A 24,325-nucleotide genomic window follows, 5' to 3' on the forward strand; every position below is an offset into this window, starting at 1 on the left:
CCATGAAATCAGCAGGAAAAGGAGCATGCGTACTGAGGCATTTGGAAACATGAAGGAAACCTCACTTAGTTCAAAGCCAAAGCCAATGGTCTACAAACTAAATCATGTAGCCAATTTAAAAACACAGGTATGCTTCTGTTCTAGCTTGTTTTTTATTGAAAATAAGTTTTCATCATTTCAAAACCTGTATAATACTTTATAAAACAGAAAGTGGAAATTAGCAAAAGTAAAATGGTGGTACATTCTATCATCTAGAAGTGACACCCTCAATGATAGGCTGACACGTCCTTCTTTTTACAAATGCACACACATAGCTCATTGCATATTTACTTAAATGAACCTCTCTTCGTTAGGCTTCCTGTTGCTGTAATAAAAGTCCTTGACAAAAGTAGCTTGGTGAAAAAAGATTTTTTTTGGCTTATGGTCTACATCTATTATCAGGAGAACCCAAGGCAAGAAGTAAAGATAGGAACTGATGCAGAGATCGAGGAGGTGTGCTGATTAATGACTTGGTCCTCATGGCTTACTCAGCCTGCCTTTTCATACCACCAGAAATGCCTGCACAGAGGTGAAACTACCCACAGTGGGCTAGGCCCTGCCATATCAATCACTAATCATGAAAATTCTCTATTGACTTGCCCAAAAGTCAATCTGATGGAGACATTTCCTCAAATGAGGGTCCTCTTCCCAGATATATCTAGGCTATAGACAGAAACCAAGTAGAATATAAACTTTAAAGTTACACCTATAAAATGCCTAGTTTTTTATTGTCTAAAAAGTATCCTTTATAACTCTTTTGATTAACTCAGAATCCAGAATCGCATGTATGTGTTAAACTTATGACCAGCCTATTTCTATACATTTAGTACAGTGTATCTCCTGGCCCTATATCTTTCTTTAATAATAGCTATCTGATCTTATTTGTCATACTAATCTATTGAAGAAGAAATTCAGAGTGTGTCTGAAGTAAATAATCAGCCTCTGGATATAAATAGTGTACCCATAATCAACTCACTGTTCCAGCTCTTGTAGTTTCTGCAAGGTGGCAGCTGGTTCTGAAGACCAACAGATGCACACAGAAGCTGCTGGCCAGAACTTGTCCTTACATCACCTCAGAAGATATGACATCTTGCTGGCCCATCGTTAGTTGGTAATAGAAACCACCAGTGGAAATACAATGGGAACAACTGAACCCAGCAAGTGCCATTCATACATTCCTGCCCTACAATATTTGAAACTAGCCTCTGAGGGATTATTTTAGAGTCGTGAAAGTACCAAGCTCCCCACAAGAATGTTTTTAACACTACACAATAATCTTTATGATAGATAGTGTCATGGAAATGGTTTTGTAGATCCACAAATTACAGTTGTGTTCATTGCCTGTGTGCTTTGGTTACCTCACGCATAGTTCCTACTGAAAACATTAAGTTAAGAATGCTGGTTTTGGAAGCAGTGGTATGAGTTTTAATTACCATCTTCTAGCATTCTCTTCTGAGGTTAGTGGTTGAATGTGCTTCCTTCTCACATAGAAGCACTTGGGTCCTTTCCATATGTCTCCCTCAGTTTGTAAATGGTGTTTATTCTTTTTTGTAAATGGTACCGTATACCTTTTGGTGTTTCCTATACCAGTATTTGTTGAGAGACCAGAGATTTATTTACAAATAACTAAAGGAAGTTAAACTAGATTCCCAAGATCTTTGACTAAACGGTGAATTTCGAACTAAATCTGCTAAAAAGAGACCAGAGATACAGAAGAGTAAATCACTATTAGAAACATAAAGCTAGTTGTTCAGAGCAATCTTTTCATACCTACTTGGAAAATTAATGTCCTTTTCCCTAAAAATTAAAAAAGAAATTGTTCAAACACATTCTAGATGTGAACCAGAGCTAGTTTAAGCCCAGATTTTTACTTCCTCTTACTGGAAAACTGGATGTAGACTCCCACAACAGAGTGCTCAGGTCCATCTGTTCTACCAACATGCTTAGGATATTGGAACTGATTTAATGGGAGGTGACTTGGCAACAGTACAGCCAGATGGACGTGGGATCGTGAGAAGTGGAAGGCAATGATCCACCAAAAGGATTGTCCATCATCACAGAATTAGCCAAACAGCTTTTTCAAGCCCACAAAGTCCCCAGTCTGGGCAGCAGATGTCATACAATACTCACAATATAAACTTAAAGGTGGGTTTTTGCCCAAAATTTAACCGCATCTGGTATATGATCTGGCAATCCTCAAGTCCTTCAAAAGGGGCAAAGAGGAATCAGAAATTTTGTATGGACCCTGTGATTGACACAGTCACCTAACTGCAAGAAGCTTTCCTGTCTGCTGTTTAGGTCTTATCACTTGCTTACTTGAGGCTTCTCCTATTCTCCTATGTCCCAGGTTGATCTGCGATCAAGTGTAGGTCTTCCTAGCTTATCTCCTTAGCCTACCTTGGTTTGTGCAGTTTCAGATGCTGTGGCCCTAAAGAGCACACCTAACCTTTCCATGGTCTGGTGATTAAAATGCCTTGTTTGTTCACTGTCCACAATCAGGCCCATTATTGGCTCTAGATGTGTAACGCAATCCATATTTCTAGTGTCTAACCCATATAGGAAGCCTAGCTAAATTTTATTTATAAAATAATTTTCACCATGCCTTCAAGGGCCTTGCTTGATATATGCTATGTTTATTCCAGGAGTAGTGACAGATTTTGTTTCTGTGCTTATTCTGCCCTGTGACAAGTGGTTTTCATTAATGTATATATTGTAAAGGGATTTATTATTCATTTTTTAGAAGCAATGGGTCAGACTGTCTCTGTTCAAAGAAGAATGAAAAAGAAAGTTGTGATACTTGATCTGCTCACATTGCAGCTGAGCCGGCTGGATGGACACACGTTAGGGTTACTCAGTAAAGTTTTAGTCCTTTCTTGGCATTGCTGCTTTTCTTGAAAATCATTGCCATAGTCTTAAAGTGTATGATTCAATTTGTGATATCTCATTTGACAATCCATGTATCACATTTTTCTGGCAATTCTACTGTGTATCCCAGTTAAGATATGAACAAGTAAAACTCAGCAAAATGCCATTAAAGCATCATACACAAAGTTATGATACCTCTGAACCTAATGAATGGAGAGTGGAGGAAACTATCTCCAGGGTTGGAGTTGGAGAATTCCTAATAGAATTTCTAGACAATATTACCCTAAAACCAAAGGGGATTATAGAAAGATAAAGGGGTGACCAAAACTTGCTAGGTGAAAGACTACATACATAAATATTAAAAAAAATGGCATAGCAGAAGGTTCCTCAGGCAAAGCAGACATGAACTTTTCAACTTGAGACTGCTTTAAATATTTCTTTCTTTTTTAAAAGATTTATTTCTTTATTTTATGTATATGAGTCCTTTATCTGCATGTACACCTGTAGGTTAGAAGATGGTTGTGAGCCACCATGTGCTTTCTTGGAGTTGAACTCAGAACCTCTGGAAGATCAAACAGTGCATTTGACCACTGAGCCATCTCTCTAGCTCCCAGTCTAAGATTCTTACACTAACATTACCAGGCAATTATAGTTTATAGAATGAAGGACAATGCTATGGAGTATACCCACTGTGTAGATTTCCATTTGACTTATGAATATGTAAATAATAGGAAATAATCCAGAGACAACCTAGATTGGGACCTTACAAGAATCTGCCCATCAGAAATAATGGATAGGCATGAAACACTGAAGGACGAAAAATAGCACCAAGCTGTAGAAAAAGCTATTTCCCAACTGGACACTATTCCCAAATCAGATAGTGCAAACAGTTCCATATTCCAGAACAGTGTTCCTTTACCATGGCATTGCTTCCTGGTGACAAGTTCATATACCTACATAGATCTCAACTACAACACACTTCATTTTTACCCTCATGGATGGCTTAGCACTCTCTTCCTGGTAGCTGCAGAACTGAGTTATTTTCTTTATGAACAGTGTAGAGAAACTTAAGAATACATAAGTGAATAAATATTACTGAAAATGATGTCTTCTTTGGTGATAATGTGGCAAAAGTATTTTCTTCTGTAATTTCTCACCAGACATAAATGCCCCAAGAGAAGACTATCTTCTGTAGCATCAGACCATAACTATAATCATCATTATTCTTCGAAGACTTTCAGCTCACAGAAAGAAGCTGTCTATGTCTTCTAGAAGGCTGTAAAGATAAGAATCACTTACCCTGTTAATATATAGATTTAGAATAGTATAGGCAAGGTCCTTACTCTGCTAACCATAGGTGCACGGAGAATCCACAGTAATCTCTCCACGGGCAGCTCTCTGGATAGAGAAAGAGACAAGAATGTAGGTAAGTTAAAATCAAGAGAGCACCATGCAGGGAAAAATACAAGGAAGCAGAGACCCATTTCCAGTGCATGAGTGAGCTAATGAGTGGCTTCACAGATGATGGGAAAGAAAAGGGCTCACCATGCAGTCACCTCAATTTGCAATCACTGGTAAATTTAAAATGTTACCAGAAATAGTTGTCCTCCTTTTCTAAGTGACCTGCATACTGGAATGTATATATTTGCATGTCCAGATACCTTAATAGGAAGCAGCCTGTTAACTTGAGAAAAGATCTTTCTAGGGAAGAGCACCTGACAAGGACCAGCAACTTGGAATCAGGTGATGCTGTGATCGCCCCGGTATAACAGGAACTTCTCCTGCTACATGAGACCCACTGAACAGGAAGCTAAGGTAGAGGCAAGCAATGCTAATGCTAATATTCTTGACGTTCTGTGAAGAGGTTTTTCAGTCTTTACTGTACAGGAATTGCCTCATGATTTCCCACTGAAATGTTCAACATCTTTAGTCATAAAGGAAATGCAAATCAAAACAACCCTGAGATTTCACCTCATACCAGTGAGAATGGCTAAGATCAAAAACTCAGGGGACAACAGATGCTGTCGAGGATGTGGAGGAAGAGGAACACTCCTCCATTGTTGGTGGGATTGCAAACTGGTACAACCATTCTGGAAATCAGTCTGGAGAATCCTCAGAAAATTGGACATTGAACTGCCTGAGGATCCAGCTATACTTCTCTTGGGCATATACCCAAAAGATGCCCCAACATATAAAAAAGACACGTGCTCCACTATGTTCATTGCAGCCTTATTTATAATAGCCAGAAGCTGGAAAGAACCCAGATGCCCTTCAACAGAGGAATGGATACAGAAAATGTGGTACATCTACACAATGGAATATTACTCAGCTATCAAAAACAACGACTTTAAGAAATTCGTAGGCAAATGGTTGGAACTGGAAAACATCATCCTGAGTGAGCTAACCCAATCACAGAAAGACATACATGGTATGCACTCATTGATAAGTGGCTATTAGCCCAAATGCTTGAATTACCCTAGATGCCTAGAACAAATGAAACTCAAGACGGATGGTCAAAATGTGAATGCTTCACTCCTTCTTTAAAAGGGGAACAAGAATACCCTTGGCAGGGAAGAGAGAGGCAAAGATTAAAACAGAGACTGAAGGAACACCCATTCAGAGCCTGCCCCACATGTGGCCCATACATATATAGCCACCCAATTAGACAAGATGGATGAAGCAAAGAAGTGCAGACCGACAGGAGCCGGATGTAGATCGCTCCTAAGAGACACAGCCAGAATACAGCAAATACAGAGGCGAATGCCAGCAGCAAACCACTGAACTGAGAATAGGACCCCCGTTGAAGGAATCAGAGAAAGAACTGGAAGAGCTTGAAGGGGCTCGAGACTCCATATGTACAACAATGCCAAGCAACCAGAGCTTCCAGGGACTAAGCCCCTACCCAAAGACTATACATGGACTGACCCTGGACTCTGACCTCATAGGTAGCAATGCATATCCTAGTAAGAGCACCAGTGGAAGGGGAAGCCCTGGGTCCTGCTAAGACTGAACCCCCAGTGAACTAGACTGGTGGGGGGAGGGCGGCAATGGGGGGAGGGTTGGGAGGGGAACACCCATAAGGAAGGGGAGGGGGGAGGGGGATGTTTGCCTGGATACCGGGAAAGGGAATAACACTTGAAATGTATATAAGAAATACTCAAGTTAATAAAAAAATATAAAAAAAAAGAAAAAAGAAAAAAAATACATTTTCCATCTGCCTCTGACTGTTCAGCAAATTAATCAAGTGCATGGTGGGAGTGCGAGAGACATTTTTGAATGGCAGCCTTGACTCTGTTGCTTTATTGTAATAGAAATTGAACAGGGGTGCCCGGCTCCAAAGCCTAGTTTCCCATATGAATCACCTGGGGTGGGAGGTGGCATGGTTACTACATCACAGAGTTCTGATGAAGAACAAGAAAAATAATGTTGTAGTTCTGGGAGTTGGTGATTCACAACAATGCCAGGAGTAGGTGTAGTAGCACAGCACCTCTAAAGCAAGCACTTGGAAGGCTGGAGGAAGAGCATTTCTCAAAAAGGAAGAATGAAAAAAGGGAGGGAAGAGGAGAGTGAGAGGTGGAGGAACAGTGACAATAGGTAAGGAAACAGAAATAAGCACAAGCACACTGAGACACGGGTACTGAGAACATGGTCTATAAGCTACAGAACCTCTACATGAATAAACTCCTGTGACTTCAGTAGAGAAACTCCGTCTTGGCTATAGGGATTCCACTTTCAAATATTTGTTTTATTGTTGCCTCTATTTAAAAGAGTCTCTATAGGGAGGTATTTATGATTTTTTTTGTGAAAACTCAATTCCCCTTATTTCTATTTTCTTATGAGAAAATGCTTATATCTGTGTACTAAAGTTTTAATTGAGAATGCTGCAAAAACTTTGTCAAGAAACTTAAAAAGCAATGTAAAGGATGGAGTGTACAGTGAACAATTCAACAGAAAGTTCAGTTCACCTGTGCTCACTGTCAAAGGGATGCTATAGAACAGACCACAAAACCACACAGAAGCAAGTACTTCTGACACTCACTTCGAGATAAATTTCTAGGATCTCAATACATGTTTTGGCATGTTATGACAACTCATTGTATGCATGATGCATTAATTAGGCAAGGTAGGAATAAACAATTCAAAATCTAAATGGCTTACAGAAGAAAAGATTTGTCACTGATCAGCCCTTTCAAATGTCACTTGGGCTCGCAGAAATTACACTGAAAATCCCAATGGAAGCTTCACAGTATGCTGCCACAGAGAGACAGTTGTTCTGCATTGGTCAGTCATTCTTAATTACAGAGCCCTTGCACCTGACATACTTCTTCAGTTCACACTTTTGTAATCAAAGTTGGCCGCACTGCCATTCTAACTTCAAAGGATGGGAAATGTGCCCTGGAAGAGGGAAGAATCAATTAATATCCATCAGAGAAAGGCAACACTAAACTCCTCTCTACATGGTTACCCAGTGTCTTATTGTAGCATGAAGGAAAGTACACAATGTTGTCTGCATCATTTTGAGCCGCAAATCCATGAGTTATAAAAATTTTTCTGTCTTCACTGAACCATTATAAGATGATGTGACACGGTTGGGACCCATGGCAAAAACTTGCTGTTTGGAAAATACTCAATGCCTGGTACAGAAGACCTTTGACTGTTCTGTGAAGGTCATCTATGGAGTAGTCTGAGCTGTGAGTAGGGGCACCGTGATTCTTCTATCAGGAAGAACTAGATCTATACTGCATTCTTCTAGAAGAGTCTCTTGCTTTCACTTTTCCTAACATCAGCTTGCAGAATTTCCCTTTTCAGGTCTGTCCTCAGCCACAGCTGAAGAAGGTGCTAGAACGAAGTCCCTCAGGACAAAGTGAGTGAAAGATAGTTTGTGACAATGTTTACATGTCCTGGTTAGGCGCTCAAACTCTGTTCAGTTACTTTACACTTGCTTGACGCTGCCCAACTTCTTAATTGCCTTGTCCAAAAGTAGCCAATTCCCCAGATCCTTTAGTTCAGTAAAGATTTATTCCATTTGTCACTCATGTCTCCAGAGCTGTGCTCTTGACAGCACCTAGCATAATAATGCTTTTGTGTATATTTTCTTTTCCCTCTCTCTTTTGACCTTATAATGCTGTGAACACATATACACTCATTTCATGTACAATATTCTATTGCCCCCAAATAGCCAATTCCCCAGGTGATTTAATTCAGAAAAGGTCTGTGCCATTTGTCACTCATGTTGCTGTTGAGATGGTGTCAATTAGGTGTGCTTCTGACAGCACCTAGCATGATAATGCTTCCATGTGTATTTTTGTTCTCTCTCGTTTTTGACTTTATAATGATCTGAACACATATAAGTTCATTTCAGGTATAGTACTCAGTAAATTACAGGAGACATTTAACACTTTGCTCCAAAATAGACACTGTCTTGGATGATTTTGCCCAGCTATAGGATAATGTGAGTGTAAGAGAAACAGACTCATTTTTTATGCCTGACTCCACTTTGGATTTGAGTCAATTCACAGTATTCTGCATCCAGATAAAGAGATTGAAAGATGTCCTTTAAGTGCTTTCTTTGTATCTAAGTAGAACGTGGTTGGGAACTTTCATTCTTTCTTTAAAGTGTGTTTTTTATATGTGCACAGTATCATCTGCGGCTCTGTAAGATGTAAACAAGTTAGAAGTATAATCTCTTATGTCCCTAGAGAGAGGAAGCCAAACTTAGTAGCGATGGGCTAGAGTCCAAGTAGAAGGAGGGCTGCACTCCCTACAAAGGTTCTGGGAGGGATTTCTTGCTTTATTTGGTTCAAGGTGACTACTGACATTTGTTGGCCTTTGTCAGCCTCTAATCTCCATAGTCAATATATTCTGTTCTCTGTTCTCTTTTTTGTTCCATCACCTCTCTTCCTACTCAAGGTGTGAAACTCAAAAATCCTACTGCTTCCTTTTCAGAGGGACACTTGGTGACATTTGGAACCAATCCAGACAACCCAGGATGAATGTTTTACAGGCCTCAGTGTTTCTTTTTTTTTTAATTAACTTGAGTATTTCTTATATACATTTTGAGTGTTATTCACTTTCCCAGTTTCCGGGCAAACATCCCCCTCCCTCCTCCCCTTTTTTATGGGTGTTCCCCTCCCCATCCTCCCCCCCTTGTTGCCCTGCCCCCAACAATCTAGTTCACTGGGGGTTCAGTCTTAGCAGGACCCAGGGCTTCCCCTTCCCTCAGTGTTTCTTTGAAAGTGTTCGTTTGCTTTTGTTTTACACTTTTTTTAGAGGAGAAGAATACCAGTGAGTCTCATATCCTGAAAATTATTATATGGATATCCTTTAGTGAGCAATTTTTCAATCTACATAAAGTGAATTTTGTCACTGCTGTTAAAAGACAACCCCTATTCTCAGATGTAAGGTCAGTCTAACCTACATAATGAGGGCTTACCTTTCTACTCAGAAAACCAAAAGACAAATAACAAAATGTTTAGCACAATTTCAAAGAGAACAAGAAACTAGGAATCAAACTTTTAGTACTTTTATGCCAAGTTGTATTTTTTTCTTCTACAAAAATATTTCCCTTCCAACACATTGGCTTTTGTGACATCCAATGTCAAAGATTAATTACAACTGCCTCTAAAGAGAGAAACTATTGGCTTTTAAAATACCAACTACAGTTCAATTTCTTCTAGTAATAATGAAATTAATTAATTTGAAAAAGGAAAGGGTATTTGGGGTTCTGGTTTCACAATACTAATGTTTTCACATGACAGAAGAGTTTCCAATAGAAAGTCTCTTTTCCATCTTCTTTGCATAACTGATACTCAGGAAGCTTAGTGAGCTAAGTATAATATCCGACCAGTCAAATAAACATCTCTGGTCATTCTGAATTTTATTGTTTTACTTTTGAAATAGAGCCATTTTCATCTCCCATGGCTGTGGATGTGAGAGGCATGATGATTTGCCAATGTGTTAGAAGAGTAGAGTCTTCCCAGAAGCAACAGATTTTATTCTCTGGCAAAATCATGGAAGAGGAAGTGAAGAACGCCATGAATAATACTGAATGCTCAAAGAGATCCAGAAAAATCTACAACAGTCATATTCTTTACATGGTGTTAGAATCTTTTAAAAGCTCTTTGTAATGTGAGCAATTTAGAATATCATCATGTAATTTTGAGCAAGAAAGGCATTTCCCGTGAGAGCTAGAAAGAGAAACACCGAGGAGCCATGTTTTGTGAAGATGTTTCTAACCTCACTTTCCTCTTAAAGTATACGTGATCTTACTGTCCTCAGTCTCAGGTTTCCCAAAATTTCACTCTCTACATTTGTTGCATTTCTAAAATGGGTATTATTTATATGTCTGAGCATTTCAGAGAATGTTCAGTGCTGTAAGGAAAGGATGAATGGTAATGCTCCAGGCAATTCTCCTCTATTTGAACAAAAATGGCCAGATTTTTTTTCATTTTATTTTATTTTATTTTTTTTATTATTAACTTGAGTATTTCTTATATACATTTCGAGTGTTATTCCCTTTCCCAGTTTCCGGGCAAACATCCCCCTCCCCCCTCCCCTTTCTTATCGGTGTTCCCCTCCCCATCCTCCCCCCATTGTCCCCCTCCCCCCAACAGTCTAGTTCACTGGGGGTTCAGTCTTAGCAGGACCCAGGGCTTCCCCTTCCACTGGTGCTCTTACTAGGATATTCATTGCTACCTATGAGGTCAGAGTCCAGGGTCAGTCCATGTACAGTCTTTAGGTAGTGGCTTAGTCCCTGGAAGCTCTGGTTGCTTGGCATTGTTGTACATATGGGGTCTCGAGCCCCTTCAAGCTCTTCCAGTTCTTTCTCTGATTCCTTCAACGGGGGTCCTATTCTCAGTTCAGTGGTTTGCTGCTGGTATTCGCCTCTGTATTTGCTGTATTCTGGCTGTGTCTCTCAGGAGCGATCTACATCCGGCTCCTGTCGGTCTGCACTTCTTTGCTTCATCCATCTTGTCTAATTGGATGGCTGTATATGCATGGGCCACATGTGGGGCAGACTCTGAATGGGTGTTCCTTCAGTCTCTGTTTTAATCTTTGCCTCTCTCTTCCCTGCCAAGGGTATTCTTGTTCCCCTTTTAAAGAAGGAGTGAAGCATTCACATTTTGATCATCTGTCTTGAGTTTCATTTGTTCTAGGCATTTAGGGTAATTCAAGCATTTGGGCTAATAGCCACTTATCAGTGAGTGCATACCATGTATGTCTTTCTGTGATTGGGTTAGCTCACTCAGGATGATATTTTCCAGTTCCAGCCATTTGCCTACGAATTTCATAAAGTCGTTGTTTTTGATAGCTGAGTAATATTCCATTGTGTAGATGTACCACATTTTCTGTATCCGTTCCTCTGTTGAAGGGCATCTGGGTTCTTTCCAGCTTCTGGCTATTATAAATAAGGCTGCAATGAACATAGTGGAGCACGTGTCTTTTTTATATGTTGGGGCATCTTTTGGGTATATAAATGGCCAGATTTTTCTTCACTTATTTTGTTTGGCTTTGCTTTGCAGATTACTGCTGGATTTATGTTGTCTTCATTGGCAGTTTCTTAATGAATCGGCTTGTTAAGTTATTTCTAACAGCACTTGTTAACTGAAATGTCCTTTAGGAGAAGGCAGTTAAATTCTCCGTGGGAACACATAGGCTGCACATAATGTGCCCCACCATACATTACCAGTATGTGTGTGTGTGTGTGTGTGTGTGTGTGTGTGTGTGTGTGTGTGTGTGTGTATCATATATCCAAAGAAATTGGTGGCCTATAAGTTGTAACATGAAAAATCTCTGCCCAACCCATAGGTTTCTGAAGGGGAGAGGACAATCTCCAGGAATCTAGTTGATGGTCTGTCTGTACTGCTGACCTGCAACTCATGGGAGGATCTCAACTCAATCTCTACTTCCTAACCAGAGTTGTAACGATCAAAAGGATTGTTCATAGACTTTCTCTAAAAACCATGGCACGAATTGTTTGTATATCTGTATCAAAACTAATGATGTCTATGCTGTGTAGACAGGTCCATAGGATGCAACCAGGATGAGGCTGCTGTAGTAGATTCTTTTTCTCTACAAACCCAGGAAAGTCAAGCCTCAGCATTCAGCTTCATTGTATTAAGGGCAGAAGCATAGGTGGAGCAAAGCCCACAACAAACAGATCTCCCAAATGGGAAGAGAACCCAGAAAAGGCATTTGAGGCCACTAGGACAGTAAGTGTTTTTATGTTCAGGGAGAGCTGAATCCTCTTTTTTTCCCCTCAGAATTGACTCGTTGGCTTTATCACTGGGGAGTGGATAATCAGACAAACAAAAAGAATCTGATTCTTCCAACAGAAGTTCCCTCCTATTTGAAAAAGGGAAGGGGGCTGCCAAATCCAAGTTTTTCAGAGGGAAAAGAAGCAGAATGTTCCCTATATTAAATGATTAAGTGAAAATAACTAACATTTCTAGATCCTTTTTTCCCTATCTCTCTACCTACCATAGATCTGTTTAACTCCTCATCCCTCACATATAGGAACTGAAGAAAGAAGCCATTGTGTATCACTCTCTCTTTAGCTCTGCAATCCACATATGGCTTAGGTCACTGCACTGGTTGGCTTTATTCTGTCTGTTGGGGCCATGTTTGCAGCAAATATAATTAAACACTGAACAGATTTGTTTCCAAAATCTGTTATATTAATCAGAGTGCCTCTATGACACACTTATGCAGTGGTTGGCCAAAAGACCTGATGTGGAGAGATGAAAAGATCTTGCGAAGTGATATCATCCATGAATTGTCAATGCCATCATTTCTTCATATCTTATGAGCCAGCCACTACTGTCTGTTGGACACTTTTCAAGGCTGTACATATAGAATTGTCATGGAAGACATCAATCATGAGTCTGTGGAGTGAAAAAAAATAGCCTACCCTCATAAAGTCAGGTCTTTAAGGCGCTCTCTCTCTCTCTCTCTCTCTCTCTCTCTCTCTCTCTCTCTCTCTCTCACACACACACACACACACACACACACACACACAGGTGTTATCTGAGTCAATTTTTGCTAATCTGTGGGAATACAGCTCAGAAGACTCATGGCGATGCCAATGCTCTGGCTGCTGCTCTCCCTGTGTGTGATCAATGAAGACTTTGAAATTCACGGCATTCTGCCAGTTTATGTCAAGCCATACAAAGATAGCATGTGAGTTGTCAAGTATGGGGAAACCTCAGGGTCTTTTTAGATCATGACACATAAGGAAAGCTCCTTACTGAAGGGGATTGCAACCCCATAAGAAGAACAACAATATCAACTAACTGGACCCCACAGAACTCCCAGGGACTAAATCACTAGCCAAAGAGCATACATAGGTGGGTCCATGACTCTTGCTACATGTGTAGCAGAGGACCGCCTTATGTGGTATCAATGGGAGGAGACGTGCTTTGTCCTGTGGCTCAGGGAAGGGGGAAGCTGAAGGAGTAAGCTGGGAGTGGGTGGTTGGATGAAGAACCACTCTCCAAGAGGCAAAGGGGAGCATGGAGGAGGTTGTGAAGGGGAGACCTGGAAGAGGGACAATATTTTAAATGTAAATAAATAAGAGAGAGCTGTGTTTAGCATGTTGGAAATGCAGAGTGTTTTTTTTCTACTAGTCTTCAATATGTGTTGAAAATTATACTATTGTAAAAGTGATAGTTCAAAAATCTTAAGCACTAGATTAGAAAAGTAAATATGTATGCCTTTCATATTTGACAGAGGTTAAGAGAAATTTAGAAAAAGAACTTTATCTGAAAATTCCAACTAGGTTTAGAATTAATCTGATTATAGACACGAGAGAAAGGAGAATTTGGAAAACACATGTCGCTGTACGTACTTTGAGCATGAAATATCATTTATGTATAAAACTTTACACAGCTAATTTGGGCCTATGGGTTCTAATTTTGTTTCAAAGATGATTAACCTATGATATTTTATCCCTATGTTATATATCATACAGTGATGCAATAATAAGCTTCAGACTTCTAAAACAGAGAAGGGGATAGAGAGAGAAGGGGAAGAAGGGAGATGAAGAAAGAAGAGGAGGAAGAAAGAAAAGGAGAAGGAGGGAGGGAAAGTATATGAAACAATAACAGAGAACTGCTTTATTGGTTTCGATCAGTATTAAACATGAGAAGTGAGAAGATTCCCACCTTTCATATTCACCTGCCTCAATGTTTATGCTACAGCACAAAAGATTCTGCCCTACTGTTTTCATAATATCTGGGGTGATATCCCTTTATCTCTATTACTCTTCATAGAGGATATCAGGAGGGGTGAAGGTGTGATTTAAGCTGTTTTAAACAAAAATTGAAATGGAAGAGAAATGGATTCTGTTCTTTACCTTCCTGAACAGTTGTTTTAATTAGAGACTACTGTAACTTTCAGTCTCTCTAGTAAACTGTCTGGAAACATTGTCTCACTCTCTATGATAGTACTATACATCTTTGTAAGCATGCTGTAAATCAAGACACACTGTAGTGGAAATGGAAATGTTTGTACTTTAATATTGGTGGAAATTTGTATCTGACCATTGTGGAGGGCCACCAATTGCTCCTTGCTTTCATTTCTGCTGTGCTGTGAAACTCTTCTTCCATGGTACCCATCACACCGGACCTTACCACCTTCTGTTGCCCTGTTTCAAAGTCATTACTTCACTTTGCACATGAGAAAATTTCTCTTCTTAACAGGGTACTGATAAATGTTTATCTGATTATTGAAACATTATTATTGAAAACATAGGAAAAACAAAAACATAATGAAGTCCATTTCCATTTTCACTATAATTACATTCTTCAATATTATTCTGATAATTACCATTGTTTTTAGGGTAAATAGAAAATTTCTGCAAACTTCTGGTGATAGTTTGCTTTGTTTGGTTTTGTTTGTTTTGGATTTGTTTGTTTGTTTGCTTGTTGACTTATAAGTACATCATTGTTTTCAGTGAACATTTATTTAAAACATCAGCTTTATCAAGCCCCAAGGAACATCATGTAAGAAAGTACAGAAAGATTGTAATTGGATATAAGATGAAGAAAAGCACTAAGAAACACAGACATCTGGCTATTGGTTGGCCATCTCATTCATAAGCACACAAAAGAAGATATACACAAACACACCAGCCAAGGAAATGGAGAGAACAAACAGGAAGGAAAGATAGTAAGACCAGGACAAGAGAGGTTGACAGTGAACTTATTCACAATACAATCTACATATCTATACAGTAATCAAAAATAAGTACTGAAGAAGTGTGAAAATTTCTGGTTTGGGGTGCTGACTACAGAGTCAGCATAAATTCTGCTTTTGGCACAGTTCTATTAGCTATACTTTTCTTCATAAAAGCTGGCATTAAGGAAATGTTGCTATGTTAAATTAAAAAAAATGTATTTAGTGCTGACATTGGGGCATATTTCTTAGCTGTGAGCTTTTAGGCAATAGCCCATAATACATGCAAAGTCGAAAATATTTTCTAAACTATGGGTTTTCTCTATGAGACACATCAAAATCTTATGTGCATTCAAGAATACTGGAATACAATTTTGGTTGAAATTGGGGACTAACAAATAACTGCCAGACAGGTACAATATAACTGAGCTCTTCTCCTGGCCATAGCTTCTGAAACATGGTTATAAACCCACATAAGCTCCAAGAAATAAATGTGAGAGCTGTGAAGACTATGGCTATCATAGATTTCTGAGACTACAAGGAGCAAAAATTAATACAAAATCAAAGTCATAATGAACTCAAAGAATTTTTAGCAGTACTAGTCTATGTCCTCATGCAAGTACCATATCAGGTACCCTACTGCAGCATGCACTTTTAACACAGTTTCTGTCTTTGCACTGCACTTGATGTCACACTCCAAAACAAAAAAGCATGCCACCTGGAACATCTCAGTTCAGATTTGAGAATGTAATGAATTACACTGCTGTACTATGTACAAACACTTTTTATTTATGTAGAAACATAATTAATCTATTGTAGAAAAATCTTAAATATTTTCTACCATCATTCCTTATCATGTATGTATCCAATCTTATTTTAAATTGTGTTACATTAAAAATTTTTCTTCCATCTTTATAAAATTTGGTATTTCTTATTTACATTTCAAATGTTATTCCCTTTCCCGGTTTCCATGCCAACATCCCCCTAACCCCTTCCCCTTCCATTTTATATGGGTGTTCCCTTTCCAATCCCCCCATTACTACCATCCCCCCAAGAATCCAGTTCGCTGGGGGTCCAGCCTTGGCATGACCAAGGGTTTCCCCTTCCATTGGTGCCCATGGTAGGCTATTTATTGCTACCTATACAGTTGGAGCCCAGGGCCAGTTGTGTATAGTTTTAGGGTAGTGGCTTAGTCCCTGGAAGCTCTGGTTGGTAGGCATTGTTGTACATATGGGGTCTCGAGCCCCTTCAGCTCTTTCAGTCTTTTCTCTGATTCCTTCAACGGGGGTCTCCTCAGTTCAGTGCTTTGCTGCTGGCATTCACCTCTGTATTTGCTGTATTCTGGCTGTGTCTCTCAGGAGAGATCTACATCCGGTTCCTGTCAGCCTGCACTTCTTTGCTTCATCCATCTTCTCTAGTTTGGTGGCTGTATATGTATGGGCCACATGTGAGGCAGGCTCTGAATGGGCATTCCTTCAGCCTCTGTTCTAAACTTTTCCTCCTTATCCCCTCCCAAAGGTATTCTTGTTCCCCTTTTAAAGAAGGAGTGAAGCATCCGCATTTTGATCATCCTTCTTGAGTTTCATGTGTTCTGTGCATCTAGGGTAATTCGAGCATTTGGGCTAATATCCACGTATCAATGAGTGCATTCTTACCCAATTTTCTTCTATTACTTTGAGTGTATCTAGTTTGATGTGGAGGTCCTTGATCCACTTGGACTTAAGCTTTGTACAGGGTGATAAGAATGAATCGATCTGCATTCTTCTACATGCTGACCTCCAGCTGAACCACCACCATTTGCTGAAAATGCTATCTTTTCCCCATTGGATGGTTTTGGATCTTTGTCAAAAATCAAGTAGCCAACCTAAAGACTATACATGGACTGACCCTGGACTCTGACCTCATAGGTAGCAATGAATATCCTAGTAAGATCACCAGTGGAAGGGAAAGCCCTTGGTCCTGCTAAGACTGAACCCCCAGTGAACATGACTGTTGGGGGGAGGGCGGCAATGGGGCGAGGATGGGGAGGGGAACACCCCTAAAGAAGGGGAGGGGGAGGGGCTAGGGGGATGTTGGCCCGGAAACCGAGAAAGGGAATAACACTGGAAATATAAATAAGAAATACTCAAGTTAATAAAAAAATTAATTAAAAAAATCAAGTGGCCATAGGTGTGTGGGTTCATTTCTGGTTCTTCAGTTTTATTCCATTGGTTTATCAGCCTGTCTCTGTACCAATACCATAGAGTTTTTATTACTATTGCTCTGTAATACTGCTTGAGTTCAGTGATAGTGATTCCCCCAGAAGTCCTTTTATTGTTGAGGTATGTTTATGGGCATCTCTTTCTTTAGATTAGGGAAGTTTTCTTCTATGATTTTGTTGAAGATATTAACTGGTCCTGTGAGTTGGGAGTCTTCACTCTCTTCTATACCTATTATCCTTAGGTTTGATCTTCTCATTGTCTCCTGGATTTCCTGTTTGTTTTGGGCCAGTAACTTTTTCTGTTTCACATTATTTTTGACAATTGTGTTGATGATTTCTATGGAATGTTCTGCTCCTGAGATTCTCTCTTGTATTCTGTTTGTAATGCTTGTACCTATGGTTCCTTTTCTCTTTCTTTGATTTTCTATATCCAGAGTTTTCTCCCTTTGTGCTTTCTTTATTGCTTCTATTTCCATTTTCAATTCCTTCACCCATTTAATTGTGTTTTCCTATAATTCTTTCAGGAACTTTTGTGTTTCTTCTCTAAGGGCTTCTACATGTTTTCTTGTGTTTTTTTGCATTTCTCTAAGGGAGTTCTTCCTGTCTTTCTTAAAGTCCTCCATCCTCATGATCAAATGTGATTTTAAATCTAGATCTTACGTTTCTTGTGTGTTTGGATATTCAGTGTTTGCTTTGGTGGGAGAATTCGGCTCTGATGATGCCATGTAGCCTTGTTTCTGTTGTTTGTGTTCCTGTGCTTGCCTCTCACCATCAGGTTTTCTCTGGTGTTATCTTGTTCTGCTATTTCTGACAGTGGCTTGACCTTCCTACAGGCCTGTGTGTCAGGAGTGCTGTAGTCCTGTTTTCCTGTTTTCTTTCAGCCAATTATGGGAACAGAGTGTTCTGCTTTCAGTAGTGTAGTCGTTCCTATCTACTGACTTTCAGCTGTTCCTCTGGTAGTGTGTCCTGAGTCCACTAGGCAGGTCACTTGGAGTAGAAAAGTTGGTCTTTCCTTTGGTCTCTCCTCAGGGCTGGGTTTCAGTTCTCCATGAGGGCTGCAACCAGAAGGGCCTGCCCCTACTTCTGGTTTCCTGTGCACAGGGGGCCCTGATGGTCCTTAGTGTTTTCCTCTAGAGTCAGATATGTGGGTAGAGAATAGTCTCCTCTGGTTTCCCGGGAGCATCTGCCCCTCTGAAGGTCTAGCTCTCACTCCCACGGAATTTAGGTGCAGGAGCTATTTGACCAGGTCCCTTCAGATCCAGGCACAGTCTGGACTGCAGGGCTCCTGCAACTTCAGTGTCCCTATCTTCCTGTTTCCAGAGGCCCTATACAGTTTTCTCTTGGGCCAGGGATGTGGGCAAATGTGGGCAGAAGTGGAGGTCTCTCCTACCCTGCAGTCTCCGGAGTGCCCACACCTCTGGGCAATGAGCTCTCTCTCCCATGGGATTTGGGAGCAGGGAGCTGTGGGCCAGGATCAGAGAGGTTCCAGCACCAGCTAGAAAACAGAAGTGTCCAGTCCCAGAGGAATTTTGCCTTTGTGTGTCCTGAGTCCACCAGGCAGGTCATTTGGAGCAGAAGAGTTGGTCTTATCTCTGGTCTCAGGCCTGAAGTTGCTCCTTGGGGTTAGGTTTCAGCTCTCCGTGAGGGCAGCACCCAGAAGGCACATTAAAATATTTTATTTTTAAAACTTAATGTTTGAGTTGTTGACCTTTTTCCTTAAAAAGTTCTCAATGGAGTGTAGCAAGAATTAGGCTACCAGTCCCAATATTTTCTGCAATGGCTTGAAACACAATTTTACCATTTTATCCTGTGTATTTATGCAAAGCAACATTCCCTGCATAGGCAATTATAAATAAAAATATTACTCAACTCTGAAAACAGTTAAAAGTGATCTATACATTGAAACATTCAGTATCAGGCCAACATTTAATTCTTTATGTGAAGATAAATAATCACATTCATTATATAAGTCGGCAAATGTGTCTTCATGTGTAATAAATGGTAAAATTATATGTGATATAGTTGTCTTAATTTTTTTGATTTATTATTATGTAATATTTTATTTTACATACATATTATACCTACACTAATACAAGGATTTCTCAGGCAAAAGGGATGAGTATTATAAGAAGCCCTTCACAAGTTGCCACAATATTTGGGTACCATTTTTATGTATGAGTCACAAAAAAGGGAAAAGGACTGATATTAATTAGGTTGCCCAAGCACAAATCCCTGACACTCTTAAAGATACTCTGCTATTCTTGCAGAGAGGAGTCTAGCATAACTGTCCTGTGAAAAGTTCCACCTAGCAGCTTGCTGAAACAGATTCAGAAACCTACAGTCAAACATTAAATGGAGATCACATATTCTTATGGAAGAATAGGGAAAAAGGATTAAAGACCCTGAACTCCACAGGAAGACAACAAAGTCAAATAATCTTTACCCTTCGGAGCTTTCAGAGACTGAGCTACCAACCAAAGAGCATACACAGGCTGAACCAACACCCCCAGCACATATGTAGCAGATGTGCAGCTCAGTTTATATGTGGGTCCTCCAACAACTAGAACAGAGGCTGTTTCTAAAGCTGTTCTCTTAAAGCTTAGGGAATAAATTTCCCTAAGGAGCTGCCTTGTCTGGCCTCAGTGAGAAAGGATGCATCTAAACCCAGAGAAACTTGATGCATCAGGTTAGGGGGAAACCTGGTGGGGGGGAGGGGCACCCTTTCAGAGGAGAAGGAAAGGGGAAGGGAGAATGGGCTTTGTCAGCGACCAGCAATAGGGTTGTAAAATTAATTAATAAATGAATTAATGGAGAAAAACAAGTAGGTTGGCCGATGGATGCTTTCTTACAGTTGTGAAAGCTGACTTAGAAAGGCAGTATCATCTTTGTTTATCATCAGCTAGGAATGCACTGACTTTTTTTTACTGGTCTGAGCATGTTCCCAAGCTAGAGTAAAAGTGTGGTGAGGATCGAGACCTTTGTCAGACAGAGAATTGTAATGGTTAATCTTCATTGGCAACTTGACTAGATCTAGTATCTTTATGCTAATATACCTCTTTCCAGAGAGGTTTAATGAAGGAAGGAAGACAGAAGGCACCATCCCATTGGCTAGGTCACAAGAGTGAATAAGCACAACCAGGAGATTAAAGATTAAACAACAACAACAATAATAATAACAACAAAATGGATTAGTTGTAGCAAATAAGAAAATACTGGAAATAATTACCAAAGCATTACATTCCCAAACAAAAGAAACAAAGGGCCTTTACCAGGGAAAACTTAAACAGTCCTATAGGAAAGAAATCACTATCTTCGAGGCCCAGAGCATTCCTAGGGCTCTACTGATAAAGGCCTATTCCATATATTTCACATTCCATAATGGCAACCACAAATGCCCCCAATTGGGGAATCTAGCATTACAATATGGTAAAACTAATTCACATTTGCTTTTATCTGGTAAAGGTGGAAAGGGGGGATTTCCTTTACCGTGCTGCTTGCGTTTGTCCCTGGAAGTCCTTATCCAAACAAACTATAGCTCTAAAACATGAACCCAGTCTAAGACGTTTAACCACAACTTCAAATTCTTCAGACTACAAACAGTCATGAATGTGGGGCAAAACTACAAAAGTGGGGCAATAGTAGGGTGGGGTAAGAATGGAAAGCGAGCTTAGACAGCATTGAAAAATCATCAAAACTTGTCAAAGTACAGCTATAGGGCTGAAGGTTCACAGAATATTGCAGTCACCCACTTCTTTAATGGGAGCAGTTCTTCTTCACCCCATGGGCTCGGGTTTCTCCACAAAGCAGCAAGACTCCATGTCAGAATGCTAATTTCTACACAGATGTAATGGGGTGGTGGCAAAGGAACTTGAGCTCTATAATTGCTGCTTACAGGATAATTAAGACTTTAATATTATGAAAGTTAATTATAAAATTATATTAATTAATTTTAATAGCCCAGAAACCCTTCTGGAATTGATATCTGAGAAGAGTACAGTCCCTAGAGAAGCCATCACAGCAGCCAGACAAGATTTCAGGCCCAGAGAGACACCATCTTTGGTCTGAGTTTATCTGGGGAAAGTGCTGGGAAAACACAGAAGACATATATATGACAGGTACAGCAGACTCCTGGGGATGATGTGGGAAGGGTAAATGAACAGCAGCTGCTGTTTCCATATGTGGCTGGATGGCTTGAAACACTTCAGAAACCAAACAGTAATTCTTATTTCCTACTTATAAACATCAGAGTTTTATTATTCAAGTGGTTGTGTGTGGAGGGGGGCGCGCGCACACACACACACACACACACACACACACAGAGAGAGACAGAGAGAGAGACAGAGAGAGAGACAGAGAGAGAGAGAGACAGAGAGAGAGACAGAGAGAGAAAGAGAGACTATCATAAACACATATTCACACAGACACAGGTATCTTTCTATATTGCTATCAGGTATCTTTCTATATTGTGATCCACCATAGATTTTGAGGTAGGATCTTTCACTGAACTTAGAGCTCAGCGAGTTAGTTAGACTATACGAGGAGTAAGCCCCATGAATTCTCTTCTCTTTGGCTCCCTTCTGCTGGGATTACTGGCAAGCACCATACTACACAGCTTTTTAAAAGGGTACTAGGGTTCTGAACTCAAGCCAGCTTGGGTTTAAAGTGTAAGTGTTTTACTGACTGAGCCATCTCTTCAGCCACAAAGGTGGTATTTTTTGTAGTCATGACCTTTCCTAAATGTGAGATTTGATGATGCAATCACCATCCACGTTGTTATAATAATGAGCAAATCACATTTTTAACCAAAATTTGCAGATCTCTGGGATTTCGTTTAATGCTGAAACACATTGCACATCCTTCAGTTGCAGGCCACAGCCAGGTTCTACCAGGTGATTTACTGTACTCCCCTTGTGATAGTAGCAGTAGTCTGTCCTTTTTATCTCCAATTTAAGAAAGAGTTTTGATATTTCATCTTTCAACCGAAAGATATATGTGCTAGGAAAAAATGATAATATCTCAAGAAACCATTTTGGGGAAAATAATTCTTTAAATAAAATCACTGGTGTTAGTCTAACTGTTGAATGCAACAAAAACAAATTTGAAAGAAGCAATGAGAGGTTTAATGATGCAGTTACCAAACCAGACGTGGTGAAGTAGAAGAAGCACCTGTCATAGCATAGAACACAGACTTGGGATGAGCTAAGAGGTCAGCAAGAAAGCTATCAGATTTAACTCAGAACAGTTACAGTTTCTGTCAGGAAAAAAAAGATACAAATTAAAATCAATTTCAGGTAAAGGTATGAAGGGAAACATCCAGCAGGAAAAAGACAGAATTTTCCTCTTTGTTCATTCCGGAAAGAAAGTGCTCAATTCTCACAGCCATGGTGACACTTGTGTAAAGTACTGCTTCTTTCTGTTCTTTCCTGAGGTGATATGAATGTATCTATGTTCATTAGAGACATATCACCAACAACAGAACCATAGAAACAAGTCTAGCTTGGTGAACCAGTGAGGTTACTGGGGTTACTTGCGGGAGGTGGGAGGTACTATTAGTGACTTCAGGGACCACCTAGAGAGAGTGACAACTCAGAAAATATTCATTTTTGTGGCTCTCTGCTGAAAATTCCATCAGTTTCACTCTAGAGTCTACTCTCCTCCAGCAAACAGTCGCTGTTTATACAATCTTGAGAAGGGACATTGCGACTTTTTCAATTCCTTGACATTCCTCAACTCTTTAAGTTTAGTTACCATCTGAACCTATAAGAGGGAATTTAACTCAGAAAACAGCTACACAGCACTCTGTGCTTTCTGGTAGCTCCTACAATTTTTCTTTCTTCCCTCTTTCCCATGATTCTCATTGAGTCTTGAAAGATAAAAACAGATGTCTGATTACTTCCCTTCAAGTTTGGATGACCACTAGCTTACTCAATCATGCAACACTCACTTATTCTCAGGAGCTTGACCAGTTATGGAGATCTTTGCATTAACCACATATACTTGGATAACATTTTCCCCTTTATAGTTGACTGAGGTTTGCAACAGTAGTAATTAATGAGCATAAACTGAAGTGTTTATAAGTCAATTTGATAAGTATATCAGATGCATCTAACAAAAACTTTGTAGTTGCTTCCCCCACTGGGACCAATAACCTTGCCAGTCATGGGATTTTATCTTAGGTAGCCATAAGTTCTTTCCTCTGGAGCAGGTCTCAAATCCAATCAAAAAGCAATTCGTTGCACTAACAAGTGTTGTGCCACAATTGTACCTGCAAACCCATAGTACCTGTCATGTTGATATTGTATAATACAGTGTCCAAACAGGACTATCAATTACAAGTACATGCTAACAGCTAGCATAGTATCTTCTAGCACCACAAAATCCAACAAGCAAGAAACAGTTTACAGCATAGTCTCAGCCTGACTTCTCTATATCCTACAACCAAGTATTTTGCAGCAGTAAGTATATACCACCTAGTTATCACATGCAATCAATACTGGTGGGGAACGTAGCCTGCATGGTGCGGGGTGTGATGACTTCTCACACCAGCAAATTGTATAGGGAGGAAACACACCCTTATTTTGGATTTTCCCACGAAAACTTTATGATTCTTACAAGTGCCCTTTCCTAGTCTTATAGGTGCCTTCATTCAAACTCCTTAGGAGCTATCTTTACTGTACCAATTCTATACAACACTAACTAGTTAGCAATAGATAACAAAGCCTTCCCCTCTACTCTCAAGGAATTAATCAAGAAATCTGAAGTCTACAACTCTCCAGTCTAAGCAAGTGCCAATTAATTTTGATTTCCTAAGGGAAGCTAGAAAAAATTAAGAAATGCCAAAACAGTAGGAAAAGACTGCAGTATTTTTTGTCACCTAACTTAAAATGTTGAATGCAACAGCATAGTTGAGAGGCACTACAGCATAAAGTCCTCTAAAGACATAGTCAATCTCTATTAGCCACCTTGCTTAGCCTTCTTGTGATAATCCTCCTGCCATTGGATTTATTGCAGTTTTACTCCTCTCAAAGGTCTCAGCATGACAAGCTT

This window comes from Rattus norvegicus, chromosome 1, assembly GCF_021556685.1.
Source record: "Rattus norvegicus strain SHRSP/BbbUtx chromosome 1, alternate assembly SHRSP_T2T, whole genome shotgun sequence".
In the NCBI taxonomy this organism is placed as follows: Eukaryota; Metazoa; Chordata; class Mammalia; order Rodentia; family Muridae; genus Rattus; species Rattus norvegicus.